The 19,090-nt window shown below is 40.1% G+C and overlaps 1 long non-coding RNA gene across 1 annotated transcript in view; it reads right to left on the reverse strand.

Annotated features, from left to right (window-relative positions):
- LOC127388590 (uncharacterized) overlaps positions 1-8,293 on the reverse strand; it is a 31,240-nt gene extending 22,947 nt beyond the window's left edge. The window contains exons 1-3 of the long non-coding RNA XR_007890407.1: positions 8,191-8,293; positions 5,888-5,991; positions 4,147-4,302 (exon numbers count right to left, since the gene is read on the reverse strand). This is a non-coding gene — a long non-coding RNA (uncharacterized LOC127388590). The remainder of the gene's footprint in view (positions 1-4,146; positions 4,303-5,887; positions 5,992-8,190) is intronic.
- Between the last annotated feature and the right edge of the window lie 10,797 nt (positions 8,294-19,090).

The raw sequence follows: 19,090 nt of genomic DNA on the forward strand, positions 1-19,090 counted from the left end.
CACATTTTCCCAAATGCAATCCCTTTGCATACTGAATAATCACATGTAGACTATGGATTGTCCTTTAAACATTTAGCCAAAATGTCACTTAAGACAAATGGTGGCTTGAATAGAACTCGTAAAGGATTGGGGGGATCCAACATGTGATTCACAAGCTGACTTTCCCTGTTCTAAATTTGAAATAAGCTAATTCTTTCCTAAGTTAGAAAAAGAAATCCGAGTCTTTCAGGATGTTTGCTTGAGGCAGAGTTTTACCCTTGTTTTTACATTACTTCCCTTCTGATCAGAAGTAGCTCCAGTTAAAATGTCTTAATGACAAGTGGAAACTCTTGATTCTAATCTTGCAATCCGTTTCATGCCAGGATGACTTCACAGACTTCAGCTGAACTAACTCCAGTTATGCTTGGGTAAAAGTCACTAGAATTAGGCCGAGGGAGTCCATGTCTTCACAGTTATCCAGAATCCTAAAGATGCTAATTTTTTGTGATTGACACAGCATGTGCAGAAGTTGGAGTATCCCTGGAGATCACTACCACCTCAAAGCAATTGCTACAGTGCAAAAAGAGTTTACAAACAGCCATGGTTCATTCCACTCTCTGTTCTCCCCTCTCTGAATGCTGAAAGGGTGCCTGCCTACGTTAAAGCTGCTGTTGGCTAAACTCAGTGTTTATTTTAACACAAATGAAACAGCTACCACAAATAGCAACTCAAGCTATCGTCAAAGGGAGCGAATGGCAAACGTGCGCACGGAGGGGAATAGCAAACTTTGCTGGAATTCAGACTGAAGGAGCCAGCCAAGAGTCACACAGCCCTCTGTCTTGCCTTTAGGGTACCAGTGTGAGTGACAGGCCTTGGCAGACAGCTTCTGAAGAGAGGTGAAAGCATCAGACTGGGCTCACAGCTGCACTCAGTCCTGGCAGATAGGATTTCATAGCCATACTTGGGATTTCTCACTGGGTCAAGGTTGTGGCTGCTCCCTCAAGCTGAATAAGGAAGTGTGGCTGAACACTGTCTTGTGTTGCTCTTCTCATATTGGGAGTATTTGAAGTCTCATCCTAAACAATGAGAGGGCAAGTCAAAACTGTAGAAAAATACTATGAAGGAAATTTTCATTTTGACCACTTCCTTTCTGTCAGAAATTACTTTTTTGAAGGTATTTCTTCACAGTAGTCTGAGTGGAAAAGCTGTAAATATCAGAGCAAATTGTATTACATCAGGAGTTAAACAGGTATCCTCAACACCTACTGTTGTGAAAAACTTTAGGGAAAGCAAAACTGTGTTTTTTTGTCATCAACTCCATTTGTAAATTGGAGTCTTTCACCTTCCCACATTTCCCTTTCCAGTGTTAACTTCCCTTTTAAAGGACAGTGAGCATGCTCTTGATCATGTAGCTAGGCACTAACGAGAAATATTAACATATTTCTAACATCTCATTTTGTGATATTTATTTTTAGTGTGTCCCTGAATACAGAAATTCTTTTATTCTTACTGAATGTTCATCTAGTATTCCTGTAACAGGGTGTAATCTTGGCATTCATTTTTGCATTCAATTTATCCATTTAATGGATATTTTTATGAGAGACTGAAGAAACATTATACTGAACTACCCATCTCAGTCCACAAAAAGAAGTGGACATTTACAAAATATGATGGCTATGTAGGATGGAGGGCAAAGAAGCTATCAGAACACCTATTTCTGTGAAGACCACATTCTTTGAATTTAGGTTTCCTCAGCTTTGGGACTGGGAATCCTGCTATTTAGAACAGCTCCAGTTGGGGAGCTGTTGGATCCTTGGGCACAGTGTGACTCATATTTTAAAGAGCATAGGACAGTAGCTGGCAAACTTAGCTGACTCTAAAGCTACTATAATATTTAGGACATATTATTTACTGATAATAGTAGGTTTCAGGGAAATGGCAGTGACGTGTGCTAGCTAGATATCCAACCCAAGAAATCTAAAAGGGAAGTTATTTATATACGTACTTATATGTGTGTGTGTACTGATAGTGAAGTACAATTGTGTCTACATTAGCAAGCAGAGTGGTGTAAAAGTAGCATTTGTAGAGCTAATAATTTGGTACTAAGGACTACTGTTTGCCCTAGTTTTATTCCAGACTTTCATTTTGTGTGGACTGAATGCCTGTTTGTGGTCTTATCACATCTTTTAGTTTTATCTAAAATGTACCCAGTTTGTGTGCTTCAAGGCAACCTAACAATACAAATAAAAGCACAAAAGTGAGGTTAACAGAGATTCACATAAAAATACAATCCTGATCTTAACTAAAATACTAATGAAGATGTGTTATGTCCCACTGGCAGCACATAGTTCAAATGGTTGATGTAGCCAGCATGATACCATTCTTCTGATAACCATTTGCAGAGAAACCTTCAGAACCATTAGATGTCAATGATACCTTGTCTGTATCAGTAATTTCTCTTAAGTACATCTAGCATGACTTTTCCCTTGTGCCCAAATACCATTTCAAGTTTATTGGTTGCTAGTGGAGCTTTAAATCATGTTTAGCTTTCTTGTGGCACCTGAAGCTTGTAATACTGTGCTGCTCATTGTCTGTAGAGCAGAGAAACTCTCTGTTTTCCAGTCTTTTTTACAGACAGTCTCCAAGTTGTTAGGCAACTTGGTCAACCTCTATTTTTCCACTGGTCTGTAAATTAGAAGGGAAGATAAAATGTGCTAAGTTGATGCTAAAATACCATGACATACTCCACTGATTTACTGGGGAATAAACAAAGGACAGATCTTGCCTTTTATAGATGCAAGCTTCTCTGTGCCAGGGTCGTATAATCTGCCTTTGCCAAAGTTTCATTACACACAGTGTTTGTTGGCCTTTGGAATCATAACCTCAGTTAACTTCCATCAAAATAATAAATCTGTGTTGAAGTACCTCACCAGAGAAATTTTCTGGCATGGGCAGGCTGTCACAAAGGAATCAACTGCAAAATTAATGTATTACCTATGAATACAGATGCTCTGCCTCCACCAAGAAACAGTATATATCTGTAGACATTTCTGATGCATCACAGCAAATACGTTGCTCCATCAATGCCAAGGATAGTAGGATAAATTTTGATGCCCACAGCCAGCCAGATTTTTTAGAAAAGAACAATAAAATCCCAGATCGCAAAACCACCTGAATGCTGCAACAGTCAGGATCCACAGCAGTCGGGAGTGGGAAGAGAGGGATCATCTGAAGTTACTTGACCCTGTAGGCTCAGGACACCACATACACAATGGTGTATTCTTGTCAGCATTACTGCTGAGCACTCTGTCATGTACTTAGGTAAACCTCACATACCAGGACTCTCCCTGCTATACACAGCCACACAGAATTCAGGGATTTTTGCTCCCTTTGTCAAACATTTCTTCTCCCTCTTAACACCACTCTGCTTCAGATACAGATAGAACTGAAGCTGTGGTTAGAATTCAGCTTTTTCCAGGCACTGAATTTTTAGGCAATCTGAGTTGTGCTCTTATCATGCCTCTTTTCCAGCTCCTCATGTAGTCATTTGGTGGCTACCACCAGCTACTGAAGAGGACTGAGGTTTGGCTTCTAAAGACCCAAGTGGCAACAGTAAGCAATATCTGGCAGACAGCAAAATGATGTAAGTTTTGGAGTGCTTCTTTATGGCAACTGGATTGAAGTAGAGAATGGGGCTTTAATCAAAAGCCACTAGACTGGAGCTATTTTAAAGCTGCCTTGGCAGCTCACCTGGCAACAGCCTTACACATATGCCTCATTATTGCAAAACATATATTCTACTGTGCACTGATGGTGCCTACAAAATTATGGTGGTAACTAAGACTTTTGGATTTCTACTGCTAAGACAAGAGCACAACTGGAATATTAGCTGTGACAGTATTAATGAAAGACAATCTTTGGGTGTATGCTGTTTGAGCTATCAAAAAAAGATTATACAATTTATAGAACTCCAAGACATTCCTGAATCTGGAAGAATTTAGTTCTCCAAAGTATGGTTTTAAGATATACAGGCCCCATTACTTAAAATTAGAGTCCTGGCTGCACTGCCAGAAAAGCTGAACAGTGAACTTTTAACACACAACTTTCCACCTCAGTCACGTGATTTCACCCAATGTTGTGCTTACTGGTTACAGGAATTTTACCCACTGAGAAGTTGCCTCCCGTCTTTGTTCACATCAGTTCCAGTGGAGTTTAAGGATACTGGGTTCCCATGCAGGATAGAAGCCAAACATTACAGGAACTTATATAGCAACAGATGGTGGTGCAGTTGGGATTATTAAGCAGCCCCAAGCTCTGTCTGGCCTATGGACATGAACAAGGAAAAAATACGGTTTTGCAGATTATTTGACATTTCTGGTAGGATAACACTGTGTTCCTGAGCTCACAGTTTATATTTACATGCCTGTTCCTGGATCAGACATCCATACTTACCCAGGAATAGCCACTGACTTCTGACATTGGAAACTCAGTTTCAAGTCATTGCGCTATTGGAATCAGCCAGGAATTTGAAGCAATGTGTCCCACAGCTGAACTGACTGCCCTGAATGCAGTGCTGTTGACTGTATCATTTAACTGTAACCTTGCAGTATTGAAGTAGTTGCTAACCACAAAAAAAGAGTTCCAACGTGGAAAATGACAACATATGAGAAGGACAGGGGGTACTGGAAGAAAATGGGGATAAGCATAACTGTTTAGTTAAACTATGTCAGAGCAAACCAGCTGCTTCGGAGGAAACTGTGGCTTTTGATGCATTTCTGAAGGCATTGGCTGTGCAATAGGGCCTGTGGTTTCAATGTTGGGCTGTACCACAAGATTGTATGGCTGTGTTTTCTCTGCTGTTGTAACTGCTTCTGCCAGTCAGAGAAATGGAAATCATGAAATTTGGCCGCATTTTTCCTCTGAATCCCACTATTCACATGGGGGCTTGACCAGATCTCATTTGTATTTTTTAAAATCTGGTTTACATTTTTATTTTCTCTTTCAAGAGCAGGTACTAAAGGATTGATTCAGTGGGTCACATCTCCAGGATGGCATAAATTATCAGGCTAAAGTGACTATAATGAAACCATTTCAGTTTATGCTGCTTCCCCATTTCACCAAAATTCTTACCCCAAAGCGCCCATTATTCCATTTGCACTCCTGCGCTCCTTCAGATGACTAATGTTAGTATGAGAAGCTGGGGAAAGGAAGGAATACCATCTGGCTAGTTGCATTCAAAACTAGACATTACTAACTCACTTATGTTCCCAAATAATCTGTTTTTGCAGAGGCTAGAATTTTCCTTGCTTTGGATTCTTAGCCTTGTGGTCCAGAACATAGTGCATGAAATTTAAAAAGCAGGGAACCAGGAATGTAATGGCTTCTTACTAGTTGGTGCTGGGCTACACAGATCCCCTTGTTCTGGCAGAAGGCACACGTCTCTCAACAGAGCAACCATGCACGCAATCGGTAGCCTGTAACATTTACAACTAGGATAGGTGGCTGCTGTCCCCAGTGATGTGACACATCTAAAGCACTTGACACCAGCAAGTGCCAGACAAAGTGCATTACTGAGCAGTGGATGATAAGCCTATCTCCAACAGCAATAACTGCTGTAACTTACCCAACACATTCCCACATCAATTAACATCCTAACTGCACACACACTGCCTAAAGGATCTAGGGAATTTGACAAGGGATTAGTCTAGATAACTTGGCATTATTTTTGTCATGATCCTGCCGCTGTTTTATCTTCCCTCTATGAAGATATGCTTGGCAGCATTGTTTGGTAGGGAGCAAGCTTCAGTTTGTTACTGTTACCTCCAGGTTAAGCTTTTAAATCTTGGCAAGCCAAAATAGGGACACTCCTGAGCAATACCAATCCAGCAGTCTGTTCTCTCACACTCACCTGGTAGACATCTAGTGAGCTGTAGAAATGCTTCCAGTATAGGTACCTAGATAGAGCAGCACTGGGTTGGGATGTCCTTTTCAATCCTGTTTACCTCCAATTATCTGTAGAGATAAAAACATGAGTACAAATTAGAGCTTGCCTCTTTCAGAAAATATGGTCAGACATTAAACAAAAAGGCAAGTTGACTGTCCAGCATGGTCCACTGGGATTACTCTTCTTCAGGAGAATTCGTTGATGTCATTTCAAGTTAGATTCATATTCACATGCCTGCAAAGCTCTCTAGGAACTAAATCAGTGTAAGATCAAAACACCTTTCAATCTTTAGTGCATTTAATCTTGCCATCTCTCTTTGTGAAGTTTATGTGCAATTATCCCATTTTACAGATGGGGTAGGAAGTGTAGAGGCTAAAATACTTGACTAAGGTCATACAGGAAGTCTGTGGGAGGATGAGGTGTCAAAATGGCTAATGTCATCTCCTGGGTAAGAAACCATCTCCAGTGTGGCCCCGGAGATTTGCAGCAGACTGTGAAAGGAGAAAGGGAGAGTCCCTGCTGGCAGTGAATGCATCTACATGAACACAGAAAGGGAAGGCATGAAGGAAATTGTACAGGAGGCTTTACAGCTTTGATCAGCTTGTTTTTGGTACTGTGATGTTAGTAGAGAATAGCAAGTCTCTGAGAAACCTAAAAAGAATGCAGCTTCTTGCCACTGCCATGGGGTGCTCTGAAACCCCTTGGTATGAAGAAATCTTGGCTCAAGCTGTAGGATATATATTGAATAAAAACAGTAGCTGATGCCTTTCCACTACCTTTGTCTCTAACACACTTTGCATGCTAGAACTGCTGTGCTGAAAGTCATACTTCTGACATGCTGATACTTGTAGAGCTCCATGCAGAGCAGCACACTACAGCACTATTGATGAGGGGAGGAAATGAGGTGAGAATTAAGAATGCAATTAATCACCTTGATATTTTGCCAGACCACCACCCAGCTTCTTACAAAAAAAGAAACGCCTTAGATCTGTAGTTACAAAATATGGAAAGATTAAAAGACCCTAACACAATAAGCTTTTCATGCTTCAAGGCAAGGACTGTGAATTTTCTCTTAATGCAATAGCTATTACCAAGACTCATTAAAATTTATTATACTTTCAGAAGTGCTACCCTATGACCCTTCCAGGCCAAGATACAGTGTATCCCTCAGTCAGAGGCACCATCCCTTTGTTTCTTGCAAAGACTGAAGAATATCCAAGTGTTAATGCAACAGGCACTCTGCTTCTGACCTCTTCTCCTTCAACGCCTGTAGGCATGTCTTAGTCTTCTGGCAGTGCTGCCTGGAGCTGTGGAGCACAGCCTGGAGCATCTGTATCAGACAAGGACATGCAGAGCCAGACCAGGCTGCTCACAGGTCACTCTGCTTTCTGCCTAGGAACTGAGCATTTTAATTCAAAGACTTCCGTGCTGATGCATCATGTTACTGGAAATTTCTTAACCCTCCTGGCATTTCTATGTAAAGAAGCATAAGCCAATTTCAGATCTATCCATATATCTATCCAAATAACAAGGCAATGTTACAAATGTCTGTTTCATTGAACTGGCAGGTTAAAATTTATATATGGCCACAAAGTTGAACATTGCTATAAGATGACAGGATAATAATCATCACCTTTCCTGTGGTGAAATAAGAAATACTTTTTCTAGAGTTAGTCATTCCCTATGCCCAAAGAGCACTCTGTGTAATTTTTGTTTAAAGAAAACCAAACCAAGCAAATGAGAAACCCTAACCCTTCAAACAGTGCTTTTTATAGGACCAGTGCATCTTTTTCTCTGGTCTTTAAGGTTGCAGAATCTTCTTGGAAAGCTACCTCATTTACTCCTGGAAGCAGGAGGCTTTCAAAACTGTTCTGTCATAGAAAGGCAGAGGAAGTCATCAGCCTTTTCAATTGCATGGTTCTTACGAAGGCCAAAACTCTTCAGGTTTGGCTTCAGGACACTATTAATTCTGCCGTGTCATTTTGACTCAGCCAAGGCAACTCCTATTGCAGAAGGTTAGCAGTGCAGATGAGAACAATACTAAGTTGCTGTTCTCCTTCCTTGTGAACCACAGAATCATAGAATGCCAGGTTGGAAGGGACCTTAAGGATCATCTGGTCCAACCTTTCTAGGTAATGCTATAGTTTACATGAGATGGCCCAGCACCCTGTCAAGCTGAGACTTAAAACTGTCCAGTGTAGGGGAATCCACCACTTCACTTGGGAGATTATTCCAATGTTGGACTGTCCTCATGGTGAAAAATGTACCTTGTGTCCAATCAGAATCTCCCCAGGAGCAACCTGTGCCCATTAGCTCTTGTCTTTTCCATGTGACTCCTTGCAAACAGGGAGTCTCCATCTTCTTGGCAGCCACCACCTCAAGAGAAGAGAGAGTCAAACATGATTACTTAAAAATGTTAGCTATGGAGAAATAATAAAAACATTTATTTGTCCTTCATCTGAAACATGTGGAATTGGCTGCTGCCTGAGGTTTGACAGTAGCCCACATTGAGGAGACACCAGGCTTGACTGAGGTGTGCAGTTCCAGAGAAGTGAGAAAGGTTTGCACTCCAAGGGGAGTACAGTCCCTGTCAGGGACTGCTTTCCCAGTGCTGCACCTTGGAGCAAATGAATTAAGACATAACTCCTCTCAGTTAAAATATCTCTCATTATTTCAGGAAAACTGTACTTTTATCCACTTAGGAGTCAATACAGCAACCAAAAAATAGCAAACAGCTACTAGAAGTGTGGGTGGTATAAGTAGTGGCAATTAGACGTTTATTTCTAAAGCTGACCATGACTTTTAAAGGGAATTCTCATGAAATTACTGAGGAAAATTACTCGGTCTATTAAGCACTAAAAGTCTATGAGTTTTTGTTGGTCGCCAGCTTTGTTTTCCATTAGATTGTAGGGACAAATTAACAGATTTATATACACTTGCTACTTTTCTCTGCCCTGTCTCCATCACTTACCTTTTTTTAGCATAGAAAACTTTAAGACTGCTGGAGTTAAATTCTGAATTTTCTCACTTCTTCAAGCACTTTAGACCCACAATATGATGCTCTATTTCATAGCATATATCCTAATTTCCTCAGAGATTTGGGGATCCCAATGAGTTGCTAAAAACGTTTCCTCATAATCATTCAACATGATACACTAATGCTTCATGTCTTCCCCTATGACAAGCTGCTCTTTTCTTTACACAGCAAATTTATCTGGGAAGAAAGTCTAAGCTCTCAAAGAAATGGTAGAAAAAAATTGCAACACAATGTTTAGCTGCACAGATTTCAAAGAACATCCAGGCTCAGATAATTCAGAGATTACTCTGCATTACTGTCACTAGGAGCAGCCCCTAAAAATGTTATGTATGCAAGCAAATGTGATACAAATAAGTTCAAAGCTGAAAACCAAGAGAACATACTACCTGGGTGGGAGAGAAGTGCATAGAGAATGACTGAAGTTGTTTTGAAAGTGTTTTTTTTGTTTATTTTTCAAAATAGTCAGCATCTCTATAAAGCTGACAGCTCTGAAGATTGAGAGCAGTCTTCTAATGCACGTTTAGAAGCAGTCTGGGAATGCTAGAGCTGGATGCAAAAGCCTTCTCTACAACCAGACAGGGACTGTGAAGAGAAGTTGCCAAATATGGTACTGCTTCAGTGTCCCAAAATGCCTTTACAGATAGATGTGTGAGTAGCAGCAAGTTTTCATCACCACACACGAGAACTGGATTATAACAGAGAACATTTTTGCTGCTGCATTTTTATGGCAAAAACTACAAGTAGTCACACCCTCCTCCACTGCCACCCCTCCTTTTTTTTTTTTTTTTAATTAAGGTAGTGGCTTGGAAAGTGTCATAGCTACAGAAGGCTTCTCCAGTACTAGTGCAACTGAGTCCCTGCCAGAAGTTCCAGCTACTGGCACATTTGAAGGAGCAAGTTTACACTGCCCTGATTTTGGAAGCATTTCACAGCTTGAGCAGAGCTCTCTGGTGCTGCAAGACAACAATTGCTGGCATCCAAGTTAGCAGTTAAAGGCCATTTGGAGTGGTCAGTACTTCACTGCAGGTACAGCAGATAAGTTAAAGAAGGACAGAGAAGGTGTATTGTGTGGGAGTGCAGTCCCCGTGATTCTGGCAATGGAGAAAAGAGTTAACAATTTCATTTCTGTGTACAACATGGATCTCTGCCCACCTTATCACAACAATGATCTGTACCTCAGAGAAGAATTATCCTGACAAGGAACAGTACTTAAGACTTGGTGTTACCTTCCTCCATTTGTAGATCTGGATTTATCACAGCAACATAGCACAGAGGAATTCAAATCCGTCCTAAATGAGAGACTGGACACCAGAAGCAGTTGCATGAAAAATACTTCAGAGGAAGACCTTCCCTTCTTTGTTACAGCTAATGCTGCAGATTACCACAAATGAGAAATTTGCCCTATTTTGTTTCCTTTTCATGATGAGAGCTATTGATTCTGAGCCAAACATGCCAAGAATGAGAACAACTATGACAGTTGAGTTTGAATTTAGCGAGGGGAAAAGGGAAGATTCTTTCTATTGTTTTACTTCTCGGGCTTCATACCTCTGTGCAATACCGTTCTGAGCAGATTTTATTTAAATAACTGTTTAAACAGAGCTGTCTGCAATAATATGAAAACTAAACTCAGATAATTTATTTTGTTGATAATTCCTTCAATTCTGTTCAGTGTTTCATGCCAAAGCAGGTAGTTTCCCCAAAGTCCTACTTATCTTAGACTCCTGAAGAAGTCTTCTCTAACTTAAAAGAAATTAATCAACATTTTCCCAGGTTATAGAAAAAGTTCTTGACAGGTATGTGAAATAATTTGTTTTCCTACATCCCCATGCCTGATGGGTACTGGTTTTACTTCTTGTGCCTGTGTGGATTTTAGAGGAAGATTTCTTTCCAAAAGAAGGGGGCAGGAGTGCTGCCTGGCTGTGCTTCTGATAAGTTTGGGTAAATGTTGTGTTTGATTTGAACAGTGGGCTATTCCACGGGGAGTTTAAATAAGGTGATGTACATTGTTCAGTCTGCTACACCCAAATGTCTTTAGGGGATATAAATAAGGAGGAAGCAAAATCAGATAGTCTAACAAGATGCAAAATTAGCACTGAAGTTAATCCGTTTTTTTCAAATTATTATGTCATCATTTTTATTATAGAACAATTTAGAAGTGATGCCAAAATTAACTCTTTGCCCGAGTTAACTCTAAATATCATTCCCTACTGAGAAAATACCATTATCCAAATACAGTAAGAAAATTGAGAGAAAGTTACCAACAGCCCTGTAGCTCAATGGTAAAAGAAATTCAGCTCTCAGGCTTGAGGGCTATAGATTAATGGAAGTTTTGTACAATGAAGTAGTGAAAGTACAATTCTGCTTAGCGGTCATGACAACAAGTATGGGGGAAAGCTTGACATATTAAGACAGAGACACAAATTCCACACAGCTCTTTGTTCTTTTGTTTCCCAACATTTGTTGAATTCTTCCTACTTTCCATAGTTTATTTAAGAGCTCTTGCAGATGGTTTAGATTTCTTCTAATCACAGTAAAACACTACTTACATTGTTTTTTTAAAAAAAAACATTATGCAATATGTAATTTTGCATTAAGCTCTATTTTTCCAAAATGTCCCATGTTCCCCTGCACCTTTTGGTCTCATATGTTACCCATTATAAAAATGTTAACCAGAAATCATTCCACAATTATTTTCAGGCTTTGATCGTTCTGTCTGCCTATAGACATTTCATCTATCTGTACAGCACAAGGATGCTATGCAGAATTGTGGTCACTAGCATATTTGCAGTTTCAGATTTTGCTTGAAAAAAAACCGTGATACCGCTCAGCATTGCTCGCTGAAGAAACAAAGAGCAGCCATGGTGTGGGCTCAGGTGATGGACAACAAGCAGCAGCTTTTCCAGGCCTAGGACCAGCTAAGATCACAAGACACAAACAGGAGAAATCAGAAACACTCCCTGGAGAAAAATACTCTGCTTTCCACTGCATATCCCTGCAGCTGGGCAGTACAAACAGCATTTGTAGCTGTGAGTTAGATATGCAGGAGCATCAGACATCTCTGTTCTCCCCAACTTTGTGCTCTGCTGTAGCCCAAACCCTGTATTGAAGACTCTGCAGGTTTCCGAACATCTTCATGCCAGTGTGTAAATCAAAACAACACCCAGAGGTGGCAAGGAGCCTGGAGCAGCATTAACAAAGCTAATATGGCTTGTGAGGCTGAAATCGACTCTAAGCAGAAGCTGGGAGAAAAATCCTCTAGAAATCCATCATATGATGAAGTTTTCCTACTTTCTTCCTTCTTCCTTCCCTTCAGTCCTCAGCTACTTTCAAGCAAAGCCAAATGAAGTGGTGCCAAGCATCAGTATGCCAGAAACACAAGTTAGGATTGATAGAGCTTTTATCTTTTGTTCAATCCATATGCAAGGAACAAACAGAAAATGAACAAGTGAAGCTTCACCCAAAATCACTTTATGAAACAATCACTTCCTCATCAATTCACCCCTCTCCTGTGGGCAAGTCAAGTGTGTGAACAGATGAATGGGAGCAAGAAGCGCTTTCCTGTCAAACACTTCCACAGTGATCAAGTACAAAGACAGCAGAAGTGGCATACAGGAGCTGTCAGCACTAGTAGGCACAGCTGAGTGGGAAGGAGCTCTGTAGAAGAGCTTGGGGGCACAGCCTCCAAGTTTGCAGTCAAATAATCACCAGGGCAAGTAGAGAAAAAGCCCAAGATTGCACAGCACAATATATTTGGGTTTCTATAGTGATAGCACTTTTCTGCTATCAATAAATTGAATCTTACCTGTCACAGCATTTCCTGAGTAGGTGGGAGGTTTCTCAAAATCTCAGGCCTATTCCCTGGTGAAATGGTGCAATCCAGTTAGCAAAAAAAGCCATTGAATCATCCTTTATGGTCATGTACACAATCCATAGAAAGCAGATACTGTTCTGTCCCTCAAAAGAGAGGACTCATATGCAGCACAGAGAATATGCAGCACTTGCAGGGGAAGAGGCAGCACTTTGTTGTGTGAAGTTTCAGCCATACCTGCACTGCAGGGTGCAATTTGCATGTAGAGTGAGTGGCTGTGTAAAAGAAGTTTGCCTGACAGATTCTCAGAGCAAACAGAATCAAGAACATCTTGACACTGACTTTTCTCCATTTAGCACAGGTCTACATGTTACCAAAGGTACTAAGCTACTAGCAAAGTAATTTCGACTTTCCCTTAACTATTTCTCTCCTTAGTTCCTGGAAGCAGCTATTTTAAGTGACGTTTATAGAGGGGAGTGTGCTGCTAACTCATCCAAACAGTAGGCCTCCTGAAAACTTTTAAGAGGTTTCTGCTTTTAGCAGACATAATTTTCCAGACTTTGTTAAATGTTATTCTAGGCACTAGTTTATACCCTTGAGAAATTTCTTCCTGAGCAGATTATAAGGGCAGCCAGTGACCCGATAACCTTTATTTTCCTGGGATGATGCAATGGCCAATTCATGCTCAGGAAGTACAGCGGGGTAAGCAGAACGTGCAATGAGCTGCTGAAATTCCCAAGTCAGCGCTTTGTTTCCATGCCATCAAGGGTAAGACTTCCAAGTGTAAAAATGGTCCTTTAAGGTCTCTCTTTTATGAGGTCAAGCTAAATGCTTTCCTTTTATATAAGAAGAGAGGGTGATCTTAGTCAGAGTCCACATTGGGTTTGCTCTTGTTTTGTCTTCTGCTTTGGGCGAGAGCTCTGTGCAGCAGGAAATGCAGCTTTCAAGAGCAGTTCAGGCTTTGCTGGAAAGTGGCCCCTGCAAGAAACAGCAGGCTGCAGAAGCATCAGAGCAATTTAATAGCAGCTCAGAGACTCTGCTGCAACTACACTCTGCAGGCTGTATCACTCAAATGCTCTTCCTTTCTATCCAGTTCTCAACTTCAAGACTCTATTTAATTTTGGGCAGTGAATAACACGAAGGAATAAAGAAAAAAATAAAGAAAAAAAACTTCTACGAGTTTGTCAGGCTCTGAGAAGGGTAAAGTTTTCAACATAAACCTGACTGTGAAGCAGTGAAGAGCAGATTATAAACATCCAAGATTGCCCAAGAGGAAACCTGTAAGCTATTATATATCCTCATTCCCTTCTTCTTGATTTCATCAACTACAGTTGACTTAACAAGAAAAAAAAAATTCCCAGCACAGTCTACAGAGATCTCCCAAAAAGCATTAGAAGATATATTAAAGCTGGTAGATTGGATGAAAGCACCTGAACATGCTCTCTATTTGGTAGTACTTGCAGAGATATTAATTGGATGCACTAGCACACTTGTACATGGGTTGGCTTGACTGCAGACTGCAGTTTGCCAGACTGCAGGAACCTGAAGTCTGTACTAGAGAGAGTATTTTTAAATTACACCAGTTAGCAGAAGTGTCCTAGACACCAACTCCAGCCAGGTAGAATCACAGTTGTATCTGACCTTACAGTGTGTCTCGTATGATGGCTGCTTGAGGAGCATGTCGCCATGAAACACGGCCCTACCGGAGAAAGCACAGTATTGTGCTGGAACACAGTTCCCAGAAGGCTCAGTTCAGTTCCATAGACTGTAGTAACCTGGGCAATAGTTTAGATTAAATTGTTCAGGCTGATTAACCTGTATCCTAGCACTTGGGTTTCTACTGGAAATTTCAGTAACATTTTGTAGGAGACAGAAGGGCCCTGAGGCCAAACCCTTACTGTGACTATATAAGCCTGTTTCTCATTCTTGATGGCAAAAGCAGGTTGATTTCTACTCCTCTCTAGCCATAAAAACTAATCAATAATTCCCTTCCTGCCTAAACTAGTTCAGGACCAATACATAGCAATTCCTCTTATTTCAACAGTGTGGTGAACATAAATAGTTCCCTATATCTCAGCTCTGCACTTACCTTCTTGAAGATTTTATGCAGGACTCATATCCTCTCTGACTCTTAAGCTTAAACAAAACACTTCTCCCTTTGGCTCCCAGGACAGGCTCTCATTTCCTTTTGATTTCAGAATTTCTGCATTTTGAAATTATATACTTTGACAGCTCATGATTTCTGATCACAGAGAAGTTTCTGTAGGGAAAAAAAAGTCATCAGGCCATTCCAAATGAAACAACAGGAACTCACTGCCGATGGAAGGGATTGCACATGAGACTGGACAAATACTGCTCATTCAGTGTAATTTTCCAGGGTTCACATAACATGTGGAAAAAAAGCTGCATTTGGGATGCAAGATTTCTCCTTAGGGCTGCAGCATTAAGGATAGTCTGTTCTTAGTCCAGAGAGAAACAAAATCAGAGGAATTTGATCCCAAGTGGTGAACCAAAAAATGCCAGGCATTTTCTGGTTGTCTGTGTTATTACAGGGACCAGCCAGGGATGAGTTATTTGTCTTTGAGCTATACAGCTGTTAAAGTTCTAAGAAATTTAGTCATGGCTTTCAACATGCCCCGGTTATAGCATGTATTTGTGTGAACTCTGAAGGTGTCCTGGACTCTCAGAAATGCATGTATGTCTAAAAAGCCACCACCTCCTTGTCTGCAAGGTCAAAAGAGACCAGAGCAACATCTGAGTTCACATAACTTTACACATGATTCTGTAATTCAGCAAAGGACTTTCAGTATCAACAGCGTCACTGCAGGTCTGACTTACCCTTTCAACATCTCCATTTTTACTGGCAGGGAAAGCAATTACAGATAGCATAATCTCTGCTTGGAAACAAATACCTGAAACAAGCCTCAAATACTCTCCTTGCTGTCTCAATTTCTCTATCTTTACAATTTTGCTAGGAATTTGAAGGTAACCCAGCATAATTTACCTGTTGCAGGAAAATCCAAGTATAGCTCCTCCACTCCTTATCCTGTTTCCCTTTTAGCAACACAGTAGAGATGCAGCAGTATCTTTCATCATGTTTATAAAAGGGCGCAAAGCTGTTATATCTTGTTTTGCTCCCCATGCTCTTGCTCACAGTGAATTCTTTTTTCCTCCAGCACAGGACTTAAGACTTGTCTCTGCTGTGGTGTTTGGCCAGCCCCATTTCCAGTACACAGTCACACATACTCAAAGCTGTGCTGGCATCTCAACTCCTCTGCAATAATGTGACACACCAGACTTAGACCTCTCTGCAAATCCCAAAGTCACTTCCTAACCTGTGCCCACCTTACCAGTCTCAGAAGAAAAGTTCCAGAAGAAAAGAACAGCCAACTTTCTCTTCTGTATCCAGCAGCTCTCCCTCCACTCAAAGCCAATTCGTACATTAGGAACCATCCAGCATGTTAAGCAGGAATTAGGGTGTGAAACAACAAGAACAAAGAGGGAATACCTGTTATCTCTTTTGAGATGGGTTCCAGGCAGCATGTTTTGTTTCCCAAAGCATTTAGTTTAGGAGATATTAAATATATTTAGAGTTATTCCAGTTCTAGAAGAGGAACAGGACTCCCTTAAAAAGAAATTTTTATATCTAGCTTTTTTTCAGATAACAAGATCTTGGACAAACCAAAATATGCATGAACTGGTAAAGTAATAAAGAGCCACTCCTATGATTTGGAAGAGATCCAAGATAACTATTGAACAGTCAAGAAACAACTCAGAAAATTCTCTCTGTGGCTTGAAATGCTGGGCTAGAGATTCTGGAAGGATCACAAGCATGTCACAACAGTGGGTTGGCTTGAGAATTACCTTAAATAGCCTTATTATCACAACTAAAAGATAGAGGATGGCAACTGGACTGTAAGCCAAGCACAATGGAATGACCAATTAAGCTGTTTTTCTGAGGTCTCCTTTTTGAACTCACATTTCTCACCCCCCACCTCCTCCCCCCGCAGCTTTCATTTGTGAAATCTCAGTAACACAAAGTCCCAGATCAGATCAGCAAGAACTGCAACATGTTCATACTGAAGTTCTCATTCACTCTCATTTTTCTGAGGCAAAGAAAAGCAGACTCAAAGTTGTGCTGGCACACAACATTTAGCTAAAATCACTACTGATTTAATGAAGCAAAGGTTCTGCCTAGGCTTGAAGAATATATCTGATTTGTTTCCTAACACTCCTCTGACTTAAGTTATAACAGATATTCCTACATCAACTGGGTTGCTTGAATGCACTGATTTTCAGATCTATTCAAGAGAATGTGATTACTCGTATTTATTGATATGTGTGAGGGTTCCTGTACTGTACAGTTACAGTTCATGTACTGTAGTTCCATGAGTTTACGGTCTGAGTGTCTTGCACTAGTGACAGTTGATAAATACCACTGGAGGATTTCATCTTGATTTGCAGGAGATACTGTTCCTCATTTTGGTAATAAATCTTTACATTAAGACCTCTGTTTTCTCTACAGACATGATTGTGAATAAACCTGCACATACAGAAACATACTGACTTTCAAGGAGAAAAGACAGCCATGAGCAGATGAAAGCAGGCAAAACCAGATGCAAGCAAAACCAATAATAAAAAAATAGCAGAGAAATAAAATTTCTTCTGAAGTCTCCAATGATTTCATGAGACAAAAGTTCAGTCTGGGCTTGAGGAATACACTTTTGTTTCCTAACACGCCCCCCATCTTAGGTCATAACTAAAATATTCCCACAGTGACTGTATTGCTTCTACTCATTAATTTTCAAATAACAATAAAAAACAATCTTCACATTGTTATTAATGTGCTTTCTCCCCTCAGTAAAAGATTTAAAAATTGTCTCAAGTACAAGCATTTAATATGCACTGGAGCTACTAGAGGTCTCACATCAACTTTGCCAGGCATGCCACTTTTTTTTTAAAATTAATTTTAAATAGCTACATTAAAAAAAAAAAGTAGACCTGAACATAACCCTCAGACTGGATCTCAAGAAACTCTGTCAGCATTTTAGAAATACAGTGTCATTTCAACTCATTTATTGTTAAAAAATGCAAACAAAAGATGAATATTTAGAAGAGACAAAATACTCATGCTTACATAGCTGAAGGCAAAGAATAATTGCAGACAGAACAGTCTCATTAGTGTGGCATTCTTAACATCTACATTTCACGTAGACAGATGACTAAAGGCAATCCTGAGTAAACTTCAGAACTGGTTTGTGTCTAGAAGTGTCACACTAAAGGCTTCAGTACCTCAGGATTTTCATCATGTTTTGCAGCAAGCAAAAAAGTAAAGCAGGAGGCTGATTTAAATAAGCTGCAAGAGCTTTATCCAAAGTACTAAAGCTGTCACTTCTCTTATAGAAAAAGTCAAAGAAAAATACTGCATTAAGTCTTTCCTTACTGGAAGAGAACTGAGGCTGGTGTTTTAACAGAAGTGGTTATAACACAAGGCAAAGCCAAGGCACTGAGCAGAGATTCTTGAAGATTAAATTCAATTCTGGAAGACAGGATGTTTATCTAAAGCATTGGCAGTGAAAGATGGTTGTTCTTGGCACTAATCACAATCACTGTTCAAGTCTCTCTGCTATATAGTTACCAAAAAAGAATGCATTTGATTTCTCTGGGACTGACAGAATACAGAAACACTAATGCAAAAAATAACATAGGCCCATTAGTAACTAGATGGGAATATAGATATTAACCCTTTTATGGATATGGCTACTACTGTCTATCTAGTTCTTGGATCTCAGGAATTTGATTGGCTATTACATTTAGTGAAACTGCTTTGTGGATTTGAACAAACTATTTCCCTTCTTGCAATAGGATTTTGTCACCTGTAAAATAGAAGTGACTTATTTGTAGTGTTTTATGAACCACCAGAAATAGTCTCTAAGGGCAGAGTATTCTTATTAATACTTCAAGCCTGCTATGGCCTCCTTGGGATGGGAATGATGGAGAAGGTGGTTTTAACTAGTAACATGCAGTAAAGCATATAGGTATTGCTTTGCTTTTGTGTCTGAAACTGTCATTTGGGAAATCCCTTCAGCATGGGCTTAGTCCCATTTAGGTCAAGTTGATGTAAGTATTATTGTAGACAGAATATTATTATTATTATTTTTTTAATACTGTAAGTACGGGCTACAGTATTTGTTGAACTGGGGCAAAAATACCTTTTCTGTTTGAGAAGCAAGGCTGATAAAGTATGACCTGGCAGTACATCCTTAGTGACAACTTATTTGTTGTTGAACTGGAAAACGTACAAGACAGTACAAACACAGAT

This window comes from Apus apus, chromosome 10 (assembly GCF_020740795.1).
Source record: "Apus apus isolate bApuApu2 chromosome 10, bApuApu2.pri.cur, whole genome shotgun sequence".
NCBI lineage: Eukaryota > Metazoa > Chordata > Aves > Apodiformes > Apodidae > Apus > Apus apus.